The sequence below is a fragment of the Bactrocera dorsalis genome, chromosome 3 (genome assembly GCF_023373825.1).
Source record: "Bactrocera dorsalis isolate Fly_Bdor chromosome 3, ASM2337382v1, whole genome shotgun sequence".
In the NCBI taxonomy this organism is placed as follows: domain Eukaryota; kingdom Metazoa; phylum Arthropoda; class Insecta; order Diptera; family Tephritidae; genus Bactrocera; species Bactrocera dorsalis.
This window is the reverse complement of record NC_064305.1, coordinates 35,342,924-35,361,525: the sequence shown is the minus strand read 5'-3', so window position 1 is coordinate 35,361,525 and position 18,602 is coordinate 35,342,924.

The following is an 18,602-nucleotide window of genomic DNA, read 5'->3' as shown; positions in this document are numbered from 1 at the left end:
CGTCTTAGGTGGTCCATTCGGAAAGTCCAATTTTGGGCAACTTTTTCGAGCATTTCGGCCGGAATAGCCCGAATTTCTTCGGAAATGTTGTCTTCCAAAGCTGGAATAGTTGCTGGCTTATTTCTGTAGACTTTAGACTTGACGTAGCCCCACAAAAAATAGTCTAAAGGCGTTAAATCGCATGATCTTGGTGGCCAACTTACGGGTCCATTTCTTGAGATGAATTGTTGTCCGAAGTTTTCCCTCAAAATGGCCATAGAATCGCGAGCTGTGTGGCATGTAGCGCCATCTTGTTGAAACCACATGTCAACCAAGTTCAGTTCTTCCATTTTTGGCAACAAAAAGTTTGTTAGCATCGAACGATAGCGATCGCCATTCACCGTAACGTTGCGTCCAACAGCATCTTTGAAAAAATACGGTCCAATGATTCCACCAGCGTACAAACCACACCAAACAGTGCATTTTTCGGGATGCATGGGCAGTTCTTGAACGGCTTCTGGTTGCTCTTCACCCCAAATGCGGCAATTTTGCTTATTTACGTAGCCATTCAACCAGAAATGAGCCTCATCGCTGAACAAAATTTGTCGATAAACACATTTCGAACCGAACACTGATTTTGGTAATAAAATTCAATGATTTGCAAGCGTTGCTCGTTAGTAAGTCTATTCATGATGAAATGTCAAAGCATACTGAGCATCTTTCTCTTTGACACCATGTCTGAAATCCCACGTGATCTGTCAAATACTAATGCATGAAAATCCTAACCTCAAAAAAATCACCCGTTACTTAGGCTCAAATAGGTATTATCAAGCCATAGCTATAATACGAAATAAAATAACAGGAGCGGCGGGTACCATGTTACCATCATTTAGTACGCCCCTGAATTTTGATGCTATAATAGCAAGGCTTGACCAAACATACTCGGACAAAAGACCGCTATATCTTCTAGAGCAAGAACTCTTCACTTTGCGACAGGGAAGACAATCCATTACGGACTATTACGATTCAGTAGAGAAGCATCTGACACTCCTTACAAATAAAGCAGTTATGCAATATAACGGGGACAGAGAAGCCCTGAAACTTCTTAATGAGAAGTATAGGAATGAGGCCTTACGTGTTTCATTTCAGGGTTAAATCGACCCTTTAATGATATTTTGTTTTCAAGTCGCCCGGAAGATTTATCAACCGCTTTAGCCTTAGCACAAGAATTAGAAATGAATCAACAACGCTACACATTTGCTAACGCATTCGCAAATAGAAACAGTGGTTCTTACCGAATGTCTCATCCTCAATATCGCACGGCACATAATCATGAAAGGGCAGTCTTGTCACAACCACAACCGCATAATAATAGGCAGCAAACGCGTTTAATAAATTTCAATCGTTCTAACTATAGAACAAGATCAGGAAATCCCCAAAGACAGAACAAACAATTGTGGTCAGCATGTGAATCAGTACCAAATATATGAAAGTGAAGGAATGGAGAATACTTCCAAGGATAGTCGCACTAAATTTTTAAATAACAATTCTCAATTGCCGTATGTGTTAATTAAAATACGTAATGGGAAAGAACTTAAATTACTTATTGACACGGGAACAGCGAAAAATTATGTATTTAACCATGAATTTCTAACGTCAATCAAAAAACTGGAAAAACATTTCAGTTTATCATCCATTAATGGTACCACAACTGTTTTCGAAAAATGTTTGATAGAAGTATTTGGTACAATAACAGAATTCTATATTTTAAAGGATCTAGAAAGTTTTGATGGAATTATAGGATTTGATTTCCTTAGGCAAATTGGCGGAGTTTTAAATACAGATACAGGATATTTGAACTATAATAATGGCAGGGAACAGATAAGTTTTTTGGAATGTGTTCAAATTAATACATTGCAAACTATTGTCGAAAATGTTCCGCCCAGGGCAAACCTAAAGTTTCAAAATATGTTGAAATCATATGCAAAAGTATTTGCAGACCCAGAAGAAGCTTTACCGTATAACACTAAAGTAGTGGCGACAATTCGAAATCTTATCCTTATCAAATCTCTGCAACAAAATTTGTAAATTCCGAAGTCGAGTCACTTCTCGCTAACAAAATCATACGCAAAAGTCTCTCTCCCTATAACAACGCAGTATGGGTTGTAGACAAAAAAGGAATTGATGAGACAGGTAGCAAAAAGCTACGGATGGTAATAGTTTTCGCAAATTAAATGAAAAAACTATTCCTGACCGGTATCTAATTCCTGACACAAATGTGATTCTGACGAATCTTGGAAAATCAAAGTATTTTACAACGATCGATCTAAAGTCGGGATTTCACCAAATTTTTCTTGCTGAAAAGGATCGAGAGAAAACATTCTTCTCCTTGAATAACGGCAAGTATGCATTTTGCAGGTTACCTTTTGGGTTGAAAAATGCTCCTAGTATTTTTCAGAGAGCGATAGACGACATATTGAGAGAAGATATCGGGGCACGTTGTCATGTTTACATTGATGACGTAATAATTTTCTCTCCCGATATTGAGACTCACATATACGATATAAAGAGTATCATTAAAAAACTGCTGGATGCCAATATGAGAATAGCATTGGAAAAATGCAAATTTTTCAGAACTAGCGTAGAGTTCCTTGGTTTTGTAGTTTCCGGCCTTAAGACAGATGACGATAAAACACTTGCCATACTAAAATTTGACGAACCCAAAACTCTTCGGGCATTACGCTCCTTTTTAGGACTGTCAGGATATTATAGGAGATTTATTCGAGATTATGCGAAAATTGCAAAGCCGCTAACGGAAATATTAAGGGGAAAAAACGGCCATATAAACACGAAGCATTCAAGTAGTAAACAAATAACATTGTCAAAGGAGGCTCAAAAGGCGTTTAATAAACTAAAAGAAATCCTTGCATCTGAAGATATTACTCTTCGCTTTCCAGATTTTAGTAATCCTTTTGATTTAACCACCGACGCTTCTTCTGTAGCAATCGGAGCTATACTATCGCAGGAGAAAAGACCTATAACTTTTATATCCCGCACACTATCTTCTGCAGAGCAAAACTATGCTACTAATGAAAGAGAAATGCTTGCGATTGTTTGGTCATTGCAGAATTTACGAAATTATTTGTACGGCGTTAACAACCTTAACATATTTACAGACCATCAGCCGCTAACATTTTCCATTTCGGACCGTAACCCCAATACAAAACTAAAATGTTGGAGGAGTTTTCTAGAACAATTTGCGCCCAAATTCCATTACAAACCAGGTAGTGGAAATGTGGTAGCAGATGCCCTTTCGCGGCAGTACATTCAACACATGAATCAATGCGATAATACCGATCAGTACAGTACACAATGCTGCACAAACAGCGAGCTTTCTTTTACCCAGTTTATTTAGACCGTACCAACAACTATCAAAAGTTTTAGAAATCAAATTGTTTTATCAAAAGCGCAAACTTCTGACCGTGTAGTAGCTTCTCCGTTTCCTGGATATAAGCGTCACGATATTCAATTTAGCGACATTCAGTCCCTATATCATTTACTAAAAGATGCTATTAATACAGATGTTGTTAATGGTATTCATTGCCCACTCACTGTGCTAGGAAAAATACAAAATGAGATTGTAGAACTATTTCCATCGGTTCGCTTCAAACACACAGAAAACTTGGTTATGGACTTACCAAACGAAAGTGATCAAATTGAAGCAATCGCTACAGAACATAATCGCGCTCATCGAGCCGCTGGAGAAAATATTCTCCAATTAATTAGTGAATATTTTTTTCCTAGAATGAGGAAAAAGATAACAGACTTTGCGAAAAATTGTAGCATTTACGCGAAAAGTAAATATGTTAGACATCCTAAAGAGCAGATTATGAAATCAACCCCAATACCTACTTACCCTGGGGAAATCCTGCACATGGATATATATAGTAACTACAAATGGCCAATATTTTTGACGTGCTTGGATAAATTTTCAAAGTTTGCATTCATTGAACCCATAGATTCTCGTTCAATTGTAGATTTAAAAGTACCAATAATTAGGATATTAGGATTTTTCAAAAGCCCAAAAATTTTAGTCACAGACAATGAAGCAACATTTTGCTCTCAAACAATAAAGTCAGTCATTCGAGACAATTTTGATATGACGCACTTCACAGCACCTGCAATGCATAGCAGTACAAATGGCCAAGTTGAAAGATTTCACTCTACACTTAGCGAAATTGCTAGAACAGTAAAACAGGAAAATGGACTTATGGACATAAAAGAGTTAATGCAGGTAGCAGTTACAAAATATAACAACTCAATCCATTCAACGATCCACCGAAGCCGATAGATATTATATTTTCCTTACCCACACCTGAGAAAGAGAGAATTCGAGAGCTTTTGCTAAAAGTTCAGAACCAACATAATGAGATTCATAATATAAATCGGAAGGATAGAAAATTCTTCCCAGGTCAAAAAATTTATATTAAGTTAGATAAACGAAGAGGTACTAAAGTAACCAATAGATATGTTGAAAGAACAGTACAATAGGATTTTTACAGGATAGGTTCAATTGTCCTAGTAGATGGAAAAGAAGTACATAAAGACAACATTCGCTAAATATCTGATTTTTACAGTCTCCTCAATATGGTCACCATCCAGGCCAAGATTCTAGATTACAGCCACTCCAGGTATTTCCCATTTCAGAAAGGAGAAGTAGCTATTTATGACACCTACATATATCTTGTACATACCATAAATATAACTGAATTTGAGGAAGTGGCTCTTGACGTATCCAACCTTAAAAAGCTTTTCGAAAACCAAGAGAAAAAGGAATCCTTGGAGGCCGATGCCAACGAAATGCTTCGCCTCATTAATGCACTGAGCTTTCGCAGTAGAAAAACTAGATCAATAAATTTTTTAGGTTCTGCATTGAAATTTGTTGCTGGCACTCCGGATCACAGTGATTTCGAGATATTAGGAGAAAGGCAAACAAGACTAATAGAAGCTGAAAACCAGCAGATAGAGATAAATGCTGATTTAGTAAATAAGATAAACGAGTTAACTTCTCAAATTAATAAATTCAAATACAATCATTACGAGAAAGTAGAAAATAAAATGTATCCAGACTTATTTCAGATAATAGCTGTTCGTAATCAAAGAGTAATCTCGCTTCTCACTAATGTTGTCTATTCAGTTACGCTCGCTAAATTAAATATAGTAAATAATGTAATTTTATCAGATAACGAAATTAAGAAAGTATTAAATCAAGAAAACTACCAACTAGGTATAAGTGCCCTTATGGCTGCTGGAAATGTTAAGATCTACTCTAATAATGAGATATTAAAATATTTGGTAAGAATACCAAAAGTGTACTCTGTTTGCCCACTAATAGAAATTTTTCCGGTAGTATACAATAACGCGATATTAGATTTAAGAAATAAATATGCTGCTAAATACGGGAAATACCGTAGTCCGCTTTATAACTGCAAGGAAACTGTAACTATCCCTTTCTGTCAAATTGATACATTTGATTCCTGCATGTACCAAATTCTAAACAACATTTCGGCAACCTGTAAGACAACTATAGCATACCATGTACCTCCGGTCATCAAAATCGACGAAAACATTCTGTTAGTCAACAACCAGAATATATGTAATCTTAACGGAAGGAAAACAAACGAATAAATTGATGGGGACGATATTTTAATAAATAATACAAAGTACCACGTGAGCGAAAAAAGTCCATATATGGTGCCTGAATTAACGAACCGCTTCAAATTGAATATCTCCGAGCATGCCACAATCCCAACGCTACCTTACCTGCATCAAATACACATACAAAACCTACAGAAGATAGAAAAATTTAGTGAAGATGCATCAAAACGAAATATGTATTGGTATGTCCTCATTTTAATAACAGGTACATTAATAACAACCATAATTGTGTAACAAAAGTGTAAAAGATCAGATATAGTAATCGGCACATTTTCCAACCCACCGCAGCCAAGTAACCTTTGTACAAATGAGCATTTTGATCTGATGATAAAAACTATCGAAAGCAACCTAAAGCAGATTCGGGACGCATGTATTTGGTTATATGTATATGTACATGTTTACAGATACATCGTTTACAACCTAAGTGCAGCTAAGACAACATACATATTTATGTATAGTTATAAGTACTAGTTGTAGATAGTCACACATGTGTACAAATACTTTTCATTATCAGAAAAAATAAGAACAATAAGAATGTAAATACATATAGTGCCAAAACCATTAATATTTCCATTCCTTTGTTAGACGTAGAATAGATACACATAAGATTTGAAAAACAACTGACCTGCGCGTCGGTACTAGCATAAGTATAAATAGATGTAGTTTGAAAAAGAAAAAATATAATAAAATTGACCACTGAGCGAATAGCACGCGTTATCTCATTTATTTAATTAGTGCAAGCACAATTCTCACCCAAAACTAATTTGCATACACAATTTTGCAAAACCTAAAAGTGGGCTATAACTAGCGATTTTAAAATCTTTTTCTTACGGGTCTTTTCTTACGGTTTTACTATCACTTTTTTCAGTTAGGTCCCGCAGCAAAATCCCTATCTTCTCAGAGCCTGCCGTAAGGACCTTGTCTAAATCATTTTACTATTTTTTATATGGTTTGTTCTTTTGCCATCATTTTTTTATCTCCAAAGTAAATAAATGTACAACTTTTAAAAACTTATACCTTACTAAGAAATTTTCCGTACAAATTTTTTTTATGCAGTAAAATCAAATATACAGTACACCATGTCGTATGAGTAACACAAAATGTATAAATCACTGGTATGAATGTTCAGGTTATTTGATGTATTGTTTAATTATGTATAACTTTTAAAGGAATATTTTTAAGAAAAAAATCTTAAGATTTGCATAGCAGCAAAGTTTTTTGTAACAATATCGTTTACCGATGAGTTACATTTCATTGCTTAATATAGGGTTTCAAAAGGTGCTACTCGTATATATGAGTATGAGACAAGATTCTAATTAGAAATAAATAGTTTGTTAATGTTCTATCGTTATTTCTAAGGAAAAAAATGAAACTTCGGCGACCTTTTTCAAAAAAAACGACGATCAACATGGGAAATAACGGACACCCCAATTGACATATACACATCTTTTCGCCAACATATATACCTGAAAGGTATTAAGATTATACTTTCACTACCAACCTTCTTCTTCTTCCTAATTGGCGTAAACACCGCTTACGCGATTATAGCCGAGTTAACAACCGCGCGCCAGTCGTTTCTTCTTTTCGCAACGTGGCGCCAATTGGATATTCCAAGCGAAGCCAGGTTCTTCTCCACTTGGTCCTTCCAACGGAGTGGAGATCTTCCTCTTCCTCTGCTTCCCGCGACGGGTACTGCGTCGAATACTTTCAGAGCTGGAGTGTTTTCATCCATCCGGACAACATGACCTAGCCAGCGCAGCCGCTGTCTTTTAATTCGCTGAACTATGTCAATGTCGTCGTATATCTCGTACAGCTCATCGTTCCATCGAATGCGATATTCGCGGTGGCCAACGCGCAAAGAACCGTAAATCTTTCGCAGAACTTTTCTCTCGAAAACTCGCAACGTCGACTCTTCGGTTGTTGTCATAGTCCAAGCCTCTGCAACATATAGCAGGACGGGAATTATGAGCGACTTATAGAGTTTGGCTTTTGTTCGTCGAGAGAGGACTTTACTTTTCAATTGCCTACTCAGTCCGAAGTAGCACCTGTTGGCAAGAGTAATCCTGCGTTGGATTTCCAGGCTGACATTGTTGGAGGTGTTAATGCTGGTTCCTAAATAGACGAAATTATCTACAACTTCAAAGTTATGACTGTCAACAGTGACGTGAGAGCCAAGTCGCGAGTGCGACTACTGTTTGTTTGATGACCGGAGATATTTCGTCTTGCCCTCGTTCACTGCCAGACCCATTTGCGTTGCTTCCTTGTTCAGTCTGGAGAAAGCAGAACTAACGGCGCGGGTGTTACGCCAGAAGCTGTACATTCTTATTGAAGATGGTACCTTCTCTGTTGAGTTCTGCAGCTCGAACTATTTTCTCCAGAAGCAGGTTGAAAAAGTCGCACGATAGGGAATCGCCTTGTCTGAAACATCGTTTGGTATCGAACGGCTCGGAGAGGTCCTTCCCGATCCTGACGGAGCTTTTCGTGTTGCTCAACGCCAGTTTACACAGCCGTATTAGTTTTGCGGGGATACCAAATTCAGACATCGCGGCATTGAGGCAGCTCCTTTTCGTGCTGTCGAAAGCAGCTTCGAAATCGACCAATAGGTGGTGCGTGTCGATTCTCCTTTCATAGCATAGCACACTTAAATTGCAATCGTTGGGCATGCTTTCGTCCGACCATATTTTGCAAAGAAGCTAATGCATGTTCCTTATCAGTTCTTCGCCGCCGCGTTTGAATAGCTCGGCCGGCAATCCATCGGTCCCAGCCGCTTTGTTGTTCTTCAGGCGGGTAATTGCTATTCGAACTTCTTCATGGTCGGGCAATGGAACGTCTGCTCCATCGTCATGGAGTGTGGAATCGGGCTTGCCTTCTCCTGGGGTTGTACGTTCACTGCCATTCAGCAGGCTGGAGAGGTGTTCCCTCCATAATTTTGATATGCTCTGGGCATCGGTGACTAGATCACCTTGAGGGGTTCTACAAGAGTATGCTCCGGTCTGGAACCCTTCTGTAAGTCGCCGCATCTTTTCATAGAATTTTTGAGCATTACCCCTGTCGGCCAGCTTATCAAGCTCTTCGTACTCACGCATTTTGGCCTCTTTCTTTTTCTGTCTATAAATGCGTCTCGCTTCCATCTTCAACTCTCGGTATCTATCCCATTACGCACGTGTTGTGGTTGATCGTAACGTTGCGAGGTAGGCAGCCTGTTTTCTCTCCACTGCGACACGGCACTCCTCGTCGTACCAGCTGTTCTTTTGCACTTTCCGAAAACCAATGGTTTCGGTTGCAGCTGTACGTAAGGAGTTTGAAATGCCATCCCACAGTTCCCTTATACCGAGTTGTTGACGAGTGCTCTCAGAGAGCAGGAGTGCAAGCCGAGTAGAAAATCGTTCGGCTGTCTGTTGTGATTGCAGATTCTCGACGTCGAACCTTCCTTGTGTTTGTTGGCGTGCGTTTTTTGCTGCACAGAGGCGGGTGCGAATTTTAGCTGCAACAATATAGTGGTCCGAGTCGATGTTAGGACCTCGGAGCGCACACACATATAAAACATTGGAGACGTGTCTTCCGTCTATCACAACATGATCGATCTGGTTGGTGGTTTTTCGATCCGGAGACAGCCAGGTAGCTTGATGAATCTTCTTATGGTGGAATCTAGTACTACAGATAAAAATATTTCGGGCCCCGGCGAAGGCGGTCAGCCTCAACCCATTTGGGGATGTTTCGTCGTGGAGGCTGAATTTACCGACCGTAGTGCCAAAGATACCTTCTTTGCTCACCCTGGCGTCAAAGTCGCCAAGCACGATTTTGACATCGTGCCGGGGGCATCTCTCATAAGTGCGCTCCAAGCACTCATAGAAGGCATCTTTGGTCACATCGTCCTTCTCTTCCGTCGGGGCGTGGGCGCAAATCAGCGATATGTTGAAGAACCTCGCTTTGATGCGGATTGTGGCTAGACGTTCATTCTCCGGAGTGAATGATAGTACTCGACGACGGAGTCTCTCTCCCACCACGAATCCCACACCAAACTTGCGCTCCTTTATATGGCCACTGTAGTAAATGCCACATGGACCTACATGTCTCTGTCCTTGTCCCGTCCATCGCATTTCTTGGACGGCGGTGATGTCAGCCTTTGTTTTCAGCTGGGCAACGGCACCTTCCCAATTAAGGGACCGGACATTCCAGGTGCATGTCCTCAATTCGTAGTCCTTATTTCGTTAGCCATGGTAGTCATCAAAAGGGGGGTCTCTCATCCGAAGCTGTTTATGCTTTTTCATTGAGGGTCTTTTTCTACGTGGCGGGTCCCAAACCCAGCGCACAACCCTATGCAGGGGATGTTTCGTCTTCTCACTTTAGCTTGCCTTCAAACGGATGTTCTTAGGCTACCCAGAAGGTATTTGGTCAAAGACCGGAAGTCGTGAGCTGGTTGAGTCATATGTAAAAGAATCGTTTCTGGCCACTCCCAAGTGAATGGCGATCAGAGAACTTTCCTAACTTGCGTGAGCTTCCACACATGACTCCATCCTCCCTTACTCTGAAGTCTTTTATATATACATATACACAAACATACATACACAAAACGTAATCGCTTCACGTAAAGGGCGCGCTGAGAAGTTCACAAATGTGTATGTATGTATGTTTGTTTTTTGTTTATGTGCCGATCCCTGGTATGATATTGTGTTTTTTGGTGTTACCCGTTTACCCAATTGTTTTTTTATTATTTTTTCTCCTTTTACTTAGTTGCTTCTATTCATAGCTTTTTAGTCTTCATTGTTGTTGTGCACTGTCTTGTTATGCTGTCGAGTAAATTTTTATGTATTTTTATTTATTTTAGTGTAGATATGTGTGAGTGGGGGATGTAAACGCATTGTTCGCCAAGCCGACAGTACAAGGGGTCTGGTGGAGAGTGAGGTAGACCATGCAGCAAAGCTGAAAGGAAGCTGCAGGCGTCAAGTCATTGCACTTGCCAGGCTAGTGTTATAATCCAAGTAATGTGTTGCTGGAGACGTGCATTTCAGTGAGAATTCTATTCTAGAATTCACGCCTATAGTATGTAAATATTCGTATATGCATATGCAATCTGAAAAATAGTCTGTTTATTTATTTAAAAATATTAAAGCTTTAAATATAATTGCAAAAATTATCAATATGAATTATTTTTTCCATAACTATTTAAGCTTTCATTTTCTAAGTTGCTTGAGTTATTACCTAAAGATTTCCACCTTAATTGTTTCTGACTGTGAAGCTGGAGTCCAGTGCCCGCCTTGAAACTTTAACTTTTTATGACATTGAAGGACTTCATAATTTGCTCTATAAGCTTCAGTTTTATAGACCTTTACCATTTTTGGCTAAAAAAAGGCTAAAACTTTAATCTTAGAATGGAACTTTATTTATAAGATTTAAAATAATTTTATTTACTTGAGTTTTCACTTTTTAATTAAGTTATGTACAAACACAATCAGACAAACTTTTATGGATTTGTTTAATAATCTTTATATGTATATACTTACATATGTATGTACATATGTATGTAAATAGAAATGAAACGCCAAATTGTATGTACGCTTATAACTTTCACACGACTGAACCAAATTTAATGATTCATTTTTTATAATGTTCGTTGAGGTTCGGGGATGGTTTCTGCGGAGAAAAACTTCGAATAATTGCCGTAAAACCTCTGAAAACAACCCTTTTCTTTTTCTCATACAAAGGGATGAATGTTGGTTCGTTAGTAACGCTAAGAGAACAGCTGAACCAATATTGATGAAATTTTAAGAGGTTGTTCGTCGTGGATCGGGAAAGGTTTAGAAATAAAGAACCTGTATGTCTTTCATGAGGAAAAGTCGGAAAATTGAACAATTTCAAAAAGTTAATTTTTTCCATACAAATGTTTTTATTCAATTTTTTTTGTTTTGTTTTTCAATTATTTAAATCTTTCAAATTTGGCGTTTGCTTCAAAAATTTTTGAAAATTATTCCGTGAAAATGTTATGTGTTTTTCACACAAAGTGATCAATTACAGCATGAAATTTGTCACGATGCCATGAAGAGGTCGCGCTTATGTATATCGGTCGGCGTTCTTTTTGGCATCAACATACATTAGCAGTCCAAGCCACATGAACGAGTACTCCCAGGATGCGATGATATACGTGCGGTATTATGGGTTGCGATCAATCAGAAAGCGATCGTCACGATGTCATAGCAAGACTTTTCAACAGCTTTTCATTATCTTGAAGCAACGCATATATGGTGCTGTTAGATGCTAGATGTACTCTGTTGAGTGGCAAAAGAGAGGTTTGCCGCACGCACACTTTCTTCTTTGGATGGTGGAAGGTGGTTACACCAGATCAAATTGATGAAATCATTCAATAATGCAGCAATTCCTGATGCAAAGAAAGATCCAGTATTATACGAAGTGATGAAAACCAATAAGGTTCATGGATCTTGCGGACACCACAACCCCACTTCTGTTTGAATGTCTGTCAGTAAATGCACGAAACAGTATCCACGTACTTTTCATTCGGAAACCCAAACAAGGAATGATGGATATCCACTCTATCGGCGTTGCTCACCAGACGACAATGGCAGAACATTTAGCATTCAATTTAGTGAGTATCGAAGTTGACAACACATGGATCGTACCATATTCGCCACTGTTGTCTAATACACATTCAAAATTCATATCAATGTTGAGTATTGCAGTTTGGTGTAATCGATAAAATACGTTTGTAAGTACGTCACAAAAGGAAGCAACATGCTGGTTATTGGTCTTGAACGATACGGTCGATACGTGAACTGCAATAAAGCGCTTTGTAGGATATTTAGTTTTGCAATTCATGAACGTTTTCCGATTGTTGTGCGTCTCGCAGTTAATTTGGAGAAAGGCCAAAGAGTGTATTTCAACCCAGAGAATACAGTACAGCCAGTGGAAACATTGCCAGCAACAAAATTAACATTGACGAGTTTTTTCTTAACTTTCGTCCGTGATGTGTTTGTGAGAACATTGCTCTATTCGAAAATACCTTGATATTGTACATGGAATGCATCGTCGAATAGTTACGCAGAAAGCAAAGCAAACCAGTAGATTGACATTCAGGTGTCTTATCAACTAATGCATTAGGACGAATTTACACAATCCACCCGAAAAACGAATATTGTTTCTACCTTCGCTTACTATTGATTAATGTACGCGGTTCAATTTTATTTGAGTCATTGCTTACTGTGAATGGTATATGGAAATATGTGCAAGTTTTGAAGAAGTAAGCCAGCAATTACAAATGCTGGAACACGCTAATTACTGGAATGAAAATGAAGTTCGCATACTTTTCGATATAAACCTCGACATTGTCAAAGACATTTTACATCGTCTTCGCTAAAAATTGGAAATGGTTCAATTTCGGTTGATACTTCCGGTGGTTCGATATCATTGGCCAAATTATCATAACTACGATTCCTTAAGTGCACGCACAATGTTAGCTGCCAAAAATACCGATGTTGTTGACTTCAACTGGAAGATTCAAAGTCAAGTTCCGGGAGACTTGCGCTCATAAAAATCGATCGATCGTCTTGACTATGAAGACGACGCCGTGAACTATCCAGTGGTATTCCTAAATTCTCTGGACAGGCTTGGTATGCCACCGCATCATTTGCGTCCCAAGGGGAATCTGTCGTTATTATGTTTCCCAAGCTTCATGCGCCGAAACTGTGTAATGGAACCCGACTGATTGTGACGCACCTATCGAGTACAAAGGGACAGAATGCTTGATCCTACGAATTCCTTTGAGTACTAACAATTTCAGTTCAAACGTATTCCGTTTCCAGTGAAAATTGAATTTGAGATGACAGTCAACAGGACCTAAAGATAGTCGTATAGTGTGAGGCATAATTTTGGAAATGCTATGTTTTTCACATGGCCGTAGCGTGCTCACGAGTTGGAAAACCATCTTTTCTGCACACCGGGACAGAAACCGAAAAATGTTGTTTATAAAGCTGCGTTACATTGTAAAAAAACTTTTCATTTCAAACTACATAATTTCACGCAGGACAACGGCTGCGGGGTCAGCTAGTATAAAATAAATATTTTAAAATATTCCGTATTCAAAACAAATTTCATTGTTACCCTTACGCCATGCTCCGACTAAGTGATTAGTTTACATTTAAAAGGTTATATACAGTTAGAAGACCGGAAAAAGCGAATTTTACAGAATTTTTTCTAAGAAAACTTTAAAATTTATTGCTCTACGAATTTGTACAATTTTTTTTACTTATGGTATATTTTATTTGCATTTAAGACAAAGTCTTAGTAAAAATACTTATTTACTTGGTAAGAAACTACAGCCGATTCCCAGGAGCTCCTCTCAAGGAAGACGTTTCGGTGACCACTAAATCGAATTTTGCCCAAAATTTCGTTAATTAAAAAATCTTTATTGGTGACTTAAATTTTTCCATTAAGTACTAAAAAATGTATTTAGAAAGTTCATGCTAAAATTTTAGACTAATCGGTTTACCCGACTTTGAAAACAACATTTTGAGAAAAATGCGTTAAAATTTAGCTTTGAACTTTAAATTTGCGTGTAATTTCGAATATATTAACCAGAACGATATGCAATTTTATATGTGTATACTTGTGAATATTACGAAAGTAAAGTAAAAAAATCAATTTTTGAAAATCTTAACTGCATATAACTTCTTGATCTATTCACTAATCTATACAGTCCTCATTGCCGTTACAGATTTATATAACAGCTGCTTGCATTGTTTTAAATATTTTATAGTTATTGGAAATAATGGAGAAATATTTTGATTTAGTAAGTCGATTACCAGGGGAATTCAGCTGCATTGCCTTAATTCTTTCGTTTGCCTACATTTTTTTCTTTTTGATAATGGAATAGATTCCAAAGGGGAGATTTCGAGTACATTTGCTTTTCCTCTGTGACGAGAATAAAAAGTGTCATTTTTATAGGGCGAAATATTATTAAATTTAGTCGATTTAGTCAATCCCGTGATTGCCCGTGGCATTAAAGAGGTACAAAACATAAGGTAAAATATTTTATATATTGTCAAACCGACTTTTATCAATTGACCTTTCACATATTAGTTACGCTTTTAAAACCAAATTATAATATTATAGGCGACTCCAAATATAGCTTCTTCTTCTTCACTGGTTAACACAGCGCGCCAGTCATAACTTCTTTTTGCATTTTGGCGCCAATTCGAGATACCAAGAGAAAGAAAGGGTTAGAAAGGAAATTTGCTAATATGTGTTTATAACACTGTGGAACATTCTTGGAATTATTGTCTAGGGGGTGAGAAATTCCGAGTCCGGGTGATGGTACTAGGTCAGTATAGTAAAACCCTGAAAGGGTTTGGCGTTCGTATGTGTCAGTTTTTTTTATGACCTTTTCAATTTTTTCCTTATCTTGATGTTTTTTCGCGAACCACTTGTCCGATTTTGATGAAACAAATTTAGAAAAATTAAGAATTACAATTTCTATTTGTTTGTATTTGTTTTTATTCAAAAAAGTGTCATTTATGGCATTTTTTTATAAATTTTCCCCAATAACTCCAGACTTCTGGCCATAAACTACTAAAAAAATAAAGTTAACATTTTTATAATTTTGTATTTTTATTTTATTTATTTATTTTTATTCATTTTAATAAATATTGCCTAAAAAAATTATAAAAAAGGCGATAAATGACACTTTTTTGAATAAAAACAAATACAAACAAATAGAAATTGTAATTCTTAATTTTTCTAAATTTTTTTCATCAAAATCGGACAAGTGGTTCGCGAAAAAACACCAAGATAATGAAAAAATTTAAAAGGTCATAAAAAAAAACTGACAGATACGAACGCCAAACCCTTTGAGGGTTTTACTATACTGACCTAGTACCATCACCCTGACTTGGAATTTCTCACCCCCCAGATTAGCTGTTGTACTGTGTAATAAAAATACTGTGTATTCACTAACGTAATTAAGTTCACCAAAAGCTTCCGTTGCCTTTACTTGTTGTTTAATAATTGAGCTTTCAGAAGTGTACCTTTATAAGAATTGGAAAGCTATAAGCACATTTACCATAAATGGGTCTTTTATTGAATTAACGGGACATTTAAAACACCCTAATAGTCACTGATGGGCAACATCATATTCAGATATACCATAACTTGTTCATATAGTAAAATGAAAACAGAAAATTTGTGGTAGGAGCTGCTATCAGAAGCACAATATAACAGCAGCAGTCCGCTTGCTGGATCATCATCGTCAAATGGTGTCTGCTACAGAATGGTCTTTACACAAACCAAAAACCCCTTTGCTGATGCACTACCATTGGACATTCTCATCACGCGACTGGTCGCTGCGTGACAAAAACGTAATGCAAGCAATTATATCCGCCAATCAACTTTGTGCTTGTGGATGTAAGTGATACATAACTCGATTGGTCGGTTCGTAATGAAACGAGTTAACGCAAAGATAGCGGCAAAGTATGCGAAGATACAGCTGGCAGAGGTTATCCACTTTTGACGGCTTCACAACACGCTTTTGTCAGCGTGAACAAGCAGGAAGAATAAAAATGGCACAATACGAGTATATATTAACTGTTATATAATGATTACCTGTGCTTATACATCTTCTTCTTTCACTTGTCATATCTTTATTTTAAATGTCTTGTCCGAACGTATATGCAACTGCACGTCGGGTGGTCATATCCTTTACCGGCAGAAATTAATGACTGTTGCCGCTTTAAGTAGGCGCGTGAATCGTGTAAGTGGATCAACATGGATATTTACTTCCGGAATCATAATTAATGGAACGACAGAACTTTATGTGCAATTGAGTTACAATATTTGCATGCAGAGGTAAAAAATTGCTGAAGAAAGATAAAAATGATATTTACATCAAAAAGAATGCAGAATGCAGGTGTCATTAATATACAAAGGTTTCGACTGAAAGGCACGTATGCATTTATATGCAATACGTATGCACCAGAGACCTGCATTGAGTATGATCGATCCGGTTTGATCAGCCTCGCTCAAAACGGTCACAACTCATCACAGCGGTTCGCAACAAAATTGTTCGATCGAGTTACGTGCTCAAAACGAAGGAGTTCGATCAGTTGATTGGATTGCTCTGCTTACTGATTGAAACTGATTGGTTGGTTCCGGTATGATGATTGGAAATGATTGTACAGAAAAAGACGATCAAGTCCAACGATGCACGAAAACTCAGAAATCGATCAAGTTGCGTTTGAATTGATTGTGATTAGACCAATCAGATCGAAAATTGCCCTGCGAATATGTATATACATAGATTGTATGTACATATTTGTGTGTTTTAACGGAAACAAGTTGCGATGCATAAAATTAACCAAAAAATTACTGCATATATTTCTTCATTTTTAACGCTTAAAACTAAAATTCAATTAATGCTTAAAATTAATAAACAATGGTAATGCTTAGGGAACACAAATTTCTAATTTTAATCACTTCTTCATTGAGATCTACAAAAACTTAAAATTAAAAAAAGGTTTATTTTTTGGTTTCAATCTTAATCGCTAAAACTTGTATAAAATGAATTAAAAAAAAAATAAGCTTTCAACTGAACATGATCCGAGCCTATTTCTTTTTTCAGTTATAATATTTCAAGCTAAAGAAAAAGAACGCTCAGCGACTGCGCTGCTGGCAGGAACCAACCGGTATGACCAAACGGTATGATTGTGATCGATCGGAATGCAAGCAGCATTCTCGAACATTCTTTGCTGCTCACACAAGGCTTTCGATCGAGAAAAATCATGACGAAACAAGCAACTGTGATTGAAACTGATTGTTCGCTTCGAGCACGCTCGCTTACGATGATTCATTTTTGTTGAAGCAAAGTTTTCCGTCACAAAAAATCTGAGTCAATGATCGGGTATGATTGAAAAAATTGTGATCGTTGCAGCTCTCTGCACCACATATACGTTGCTTCAAGATAAAGTCCATCAAAAATCATAGCGTGACGATCGCTTGCTAATTTACCACTATCCATAATACCGCACGTATGGCATGGCATCCTGCGAGTGCTCGGTCATGTGCCTTGGGCTGCTAATGTATGTTAATGCCATAAAGAACGCCGACCGTGGCAAATTTAAATCTGTAATTAATCACTTTGTGTGCAACACACATAACATTTTCACTGAATAATTTTCCAAAATTTTTTAAATAAACGACAAATTTGAACGATTCAAATAATTGAAAAACAAAACAAAAAAATTAAAAATAAAAATTAAAAAAAAATTTTTGTGTGGAAAAAATTAACTTTTTGGAATTGTCAAATTTTCCGACGTTTCCTCAAGAAAAGTATACAGGTTTTTTATTTCTAAACCTTCCCCGATCCCCACAGAACATTCTCTGAAAATTTCATGAAGATTGGTTCAGTCGTTCTCTCAGCGTTACTAATAAACCAACATTCATTAGTTTGTATGGAAAAAAGGAAAGGGCTGTTTTCAGGGGTTTTCCGGCAATTATTCGATTTTTTCTTGCCGTAAAAACCATCCTTGAGCCTCAACAAACATTTTAAAAAGAGAATTGGCAAAATTGGTCCAGGCGTTGTTGAGTTATGCCTTATAAACACATTTTGCGATTCATTTTTATATACATACTAGCTGACCCGGCGAACTTCGCCCCGCCCAATTTTTATTTTTTTTTTGGAAGTCATAGACTCGTATAACTTTACCACAAATAATATAAACTTCAAACAACGCATTTTCATTTAATGTTTTTAATGTTTGTAGCGCCATCTACTGTAACATACCGCACTCAATACCGCTGTTAGCGCCACCAACTGGTGGATAGCTCTTTGCTAATAATAAACAAATAATTTGCAATAAATAAATAATGCGACTATAAGGAGAGTTATAAACTATCCTATCTTT